Consider the following 5,092-nt stretch of genomic DNA (forward strand, 5'->3'; position numbering starts at 1 on the left):
TGGCACAGGATCGAATGTCACATCTTTACTACATAATAGGAGTTCTATACAAAATAAATAAAATAATAATTACATCATAATGATACGATGATCCAGCAACACAAAGTTGACTGGGAGACTACGACCTAGACCTCTCATGCACACATTGCAACATCCACCATGCGCCTCATCTTGTGGTACCTATCCTTGACCTGTGGGGGTGTGAGACAGCAAGAGTGAGCTCACATACATTCATTGTTCAACACGTTGTGGGGAATAATGTGCATGAAATCGCCAAAGGTGGGAGCTCATGTGAAGTGTAAGGCTTACCAAAGAGAATGGTTAAAGCTGAGCATTGCTTTTAAAGTTGGTCAAAATTTTATTAGCAATTACTAGATGTAAGTAAATACCAACCATAATAATAATAGAACAAAATTAATAACAAATCCCATGCAATGCATATGAAGAATTGAATTTAGGTTCCATAATTTAATCATGCAAGAGTCCTGAGCTGCTCATGACCGTGAGCTCGGCTAGTATACCAGTTTTACACTCTGCAGAGGTTGTACCCTGTACCCACAAGTCGTGTATCCCATGTCACCAGAGTTAGCTAGACCCTTAGACACTACCGAGGTGAATGGCTAGGGATCCAATACGTGGCCTTTACAAAGTTCCACTAGCTTCCGAAAACCCACTACAGTTATGGGAAGAGCACTTGCAAGAATCCCTCGTCTGGCCACCATCGCAGCAAAATCAACCCGAGAACCTCCCTGCATGCAACTCCTCTACTGCCCTTGCCCCTTTCGGGTAAGGTAATCTTCCACTAGCTTTCCTAGTTAGTTAGCTAAGGGCGTCCCATTAAACCCTTATGGTGGCACGTGTTTCACAAGTTAAGTTCCATGTTCCAATTAAAGATAATAATGATCTTGTCATGAACATAAATAAAATAACAGAATAATTGGAACATGGATATAATGAAATATTAACCCAAATCCATGTAAAGCAATAGCAAAACTACCCAAGTGATTCAGGGGTAAACAAGGTAAAAGATAACCAGACTAGGGTGACCTATTAGGTCCCATCAAAATTAAACCTATGCATTGAATAGTGATAATAAAGAACATTATTGGGTAATAGAAATAGTCAAGGGTACAACTTGCCTGTGACTTGAAATTGCAGGTACCAACATGCTCTTCAGGTGACTCGTGTCCTCACTGCTAAACGTAGCAATACAGACAAACATGGTATAGGCAAAATTAACATCATACTAAACATAAGAATACACTGCATAATAATAATCTACTCGTCGCTACGAGATCGTGGGTTCGAGAACCGCTAAATTCGGGGTTACAGTTATGAAGTTATGGTTTTCCGAAGATTCACGTGGTTAAATATAGAATAGACTAACTACAACATTTTAACCTATATTTCATGACAAAACAAAGTTACCAGATGATAATAAATATTATTGTGAGACTAATGCAAAGAGAATGGATTAAAACGGAGTTACGGTTATTGAGTTATGAATTTCTAGAGTTATTGAGTACATGGTATAGATTAATTCAGATAAATAATTTTAATTCAAGTTTCATTGCTAAACAGAGAGACTAAATGGTAGACAATATTAAAAAAAATTAATGTCTCTAGAATGAATTAATTTGGAGCTAAATTGAATTTAATATGAATTATATAAGTTTTTGGATTTATTTTTTATTAAAAATTAATTTATATATTTATTTATCTGATTTTCCATGAGATCTGGACTGAGCAACAATAACAGAGAAGCACAGAGGCTAACTCGCAAAAGTCCGAAGACTCATATTCAACCTGCGTGGATGGCGGGTTGATTTGTGAAAAGGGCATAGGCTCTTTTATAAGATACTCGGCTGAAGGGGCACCATGACATGTGAGCCACCCGATCCAAGATCAGTGGCCCCAATTAGATCGTTTCCCCAAGCGAACCGGTATGTAATATCAGCCACGGGATCAGAGATCGACGGTTCGGATCGAAAGTTGATCCACCCAATCTGCAACAGGGCTAAAACCCTACGATCCATATCCAACAGCCATATTAGATCTTGTTCGGTTAATCCCGTTACATATGGATTGGATGAGATTGAAAAAAATTGTGAAGAAATTTGACTTGCTTGGGGTTTAAACCCACCCAATCCCACTCAATCCACATGAATTGAGAGTTAACCGAACAAGCCCTTAAATGAAACAGAGAGGTACACGGTTTTTAATCTGGGCCGCCCATTATTGATCCGACTGCCACAGTATCATCTCCTTCACTTGCTAGCAGACCTGGTGGCGCCGCCCTCTACCGTATACGGACAGCGGCGGCGATGCAGGCCCCAACGGTGGCGCCGTGGCGCCATCACCAGGCTCCCGCAACCCATGACCAAACGCCCAGAACTCCCAAATGAAGGATGCTACATGGAGCAAAGACAGGGGCGAGACTGGTGAGAGGGTTCTCACCGTGAACTGGGCGCGCAGAAGCACCGCCCGTACTTGGGCGCGACATCGCGGCCAAGACCGGCACCGGTCAGAAATTGCCAGGATACCGGTCCCCCAACCTTAGCGCAGGAGCCACGGCCACCTTCGCCGCACCACGGCGAATCTCATGGACCCAACTCCAGGACCTCAACGGTGGTAAACTTGCCAAGCCCCGATGGCGACATCCCTTCGATTTCACCGGTGCAGCCCTTCTCTCTATCCTCTCTCTCTCAGGTGCATGGTGAAGCTTGGCGATGGTGCGCTCGGTGCTATCAAGGATGTAGCGTTCCGTTTATGTAGTCGAGTGGCGAGGAGGAGATCGGCAACCGTGAGCCGATTTCCACGGTCGGCGCGGATGTTGAGCCCCAGCCCCCATGAATCGCGGACGGCGTTGGAGAAACAGGTCGCGCGCCAGACGGAGAGGAATCCCGGGCGGTAGCGAACGGATTCCGCGGATTCCCCGGCGGCGCCCACGGCGTTCTGGTGATGGGATAAGTCTGACGCGACGGGCCCACTGACAGCGAGACCGAGCGTCCAGGCCAAGGCGGTGTGGGGCAGACAACTGTGGCCCATGCGCACGCAGCTTCATCTGGCGCACTGGACCCGCCAGTCAGTCTCATTTTTGTACAATGCGAGCGCACAAGGAGACTGACTATAGTTATGTCTTTATTTTATTATTTTTTTTCTTCTACCAATTTTGGGTATTACATGAATCATTTTACAAAGACGATATGAAATCTTTTAGGCAACAACAGCCATGGCTTTGACATATTGCCTTGTACCTTTTTAGATTTTCTTGTTTTTAATTGGTACGGTGGTGTTGTCGCCCCATTTGCACTAAGCTGATCACTGAGTCAAAGAAGTAAAAAGCCTAATAAAATGACAAGCATGTAACACTGATGGAATAATATATTTTCATTATTTTGTGGTGTAAAATATGTTCAATGCAAAACATATGTAGTGTTAAATGAGAAATTATTTATAATACAAGCAACTAGCCAGATAATGCTTACTGCAAATGGGGCAAGTTCCATCGGTTAGATTTTTTCTCATTTTCTTGTTTCAACTGAGGCTTTGTTATTACTTTTAGTGTGTATGTAGTGTTAAATGAGAAACTATTTATAATACAATGAACTTGCTGGATAATGCTTAGTTCCTTGTATTATACGAAACGATATTGCTTATATGTAATTTTTAGTATGGGTAATGTTTACAGTTCTCTATCCGGATGACTGCACACACACACAATCATTTTTAGTATTCCCAGTTCTCTATCCGAATGACTGCAAAATCATCGTTGCGAGCTAATTCTTTGCTTTCCAGATTAGTTTACCGCTATTATGAACATTGTTGATATTTACCTAAACTTGTCCCAAAGCACTCTATGTTTTGGAAAAGTCTATGTTCAGAAAAAAACTATGTTCAGAAGAGTAGTTGTATATGGTGTCACGGATATGCTCTTACTTAACTTCAGCCGAGGCTTTGTTATTACTATCAGTGTGTATGTGTGTGCGCGCGCGAGGGGAAGTAGGTGTAGGGTATTTTGTGGTGTAAAATATGTTCAATGAAAAACATATGTAGTGTTAACTTCAGCTGAGGCTTTGTTACTACTACTAATAGGTGTAGGGTATTTTGTGGTGTAAAATCAGAAGAGTAGATGGATAATGCTTAGTGCAAATGGGGCAAGTTCCATGGGTTAGCTTTCTCTTATTTTCATGTTTCAACTGTGTGCCTTGATTTGCTTATATTTACTTTTCCAAAGTAAACAATAAAAAATCATGTGGATGGACTTTAAAGAAGTATAATAGATCTAAATATGTGATAGTATAACAGATATGATTAGCAATTGTTGAGGTTCTCACGTGGGAATTCAACAGCAGGGAACATTGTCTTTTATTTGTCGGGGCTGCAGTTGTCGATTGCACGATCGCACTATTGAGCTCTAGCCTGTTGATGATGATGATTGTTCGTTGTCTAAAATTCGTCTATTGACCTCTATATATGCCTGAATTTTCTAGACAACATTATGTCTATGTTTGTGTGTTAATAATCTTCTGGTCATCGTGTCCTGAGTTGTGTTAATAATCTAAATACTAAACCAGGTAGCATACATCATTATATCTGAAATTCCTATACAGGATGTGTATAATTAATTGAGGATTATGCCTATCTTGAGTCGTTATATTAATAATCTGAATACTAAAGCCTGTTGTACCTTATAGCACTTGAGTTTAATTGTCATGTTAATAATCTGAATGCTTATGATTTATCAGATCACTACTTTCACTGACTTAGTTGAATTTAATTGTATCCTCTCTATCTACACGAAACTAGCCATTTCCAAAAGTATCTATGAGGTTTATGCCCCTTTGGTTGAACTAATCCGAGCTCCCCCTTGTTCTATTTAGAGCTCCAACAAACTTGAGGCCTAATAATTTGTTATTATTTCTGCTGGTTGAACTGATCTGAGATTTCCTCCCCTTGTTTTGTCCTATGCTCTGTTCGTCCGTCCATCAACCACTTGTCCCTCCCTTATTCTCTTGTGCGTTGAGCCATTCTGATCAAGAATGTTTTCACTCGTGTCCTGTTGAATTTTTGGTTTCATGGTCGTGTCTTG

Source organism: Zea mays, chromosome 4, assembly GCF_902167145.1.
Source record: "Zea mays cultivar B73 chromosome 4, Zm-B73-REFERENCE-NAM-5.0, whole genome shotgun sequence".
NCBI lineage: Eukaryota > Viridiplantae > Streptophyta > Magnoliopsida > Poales > Poaceae > Zea > Zea mays.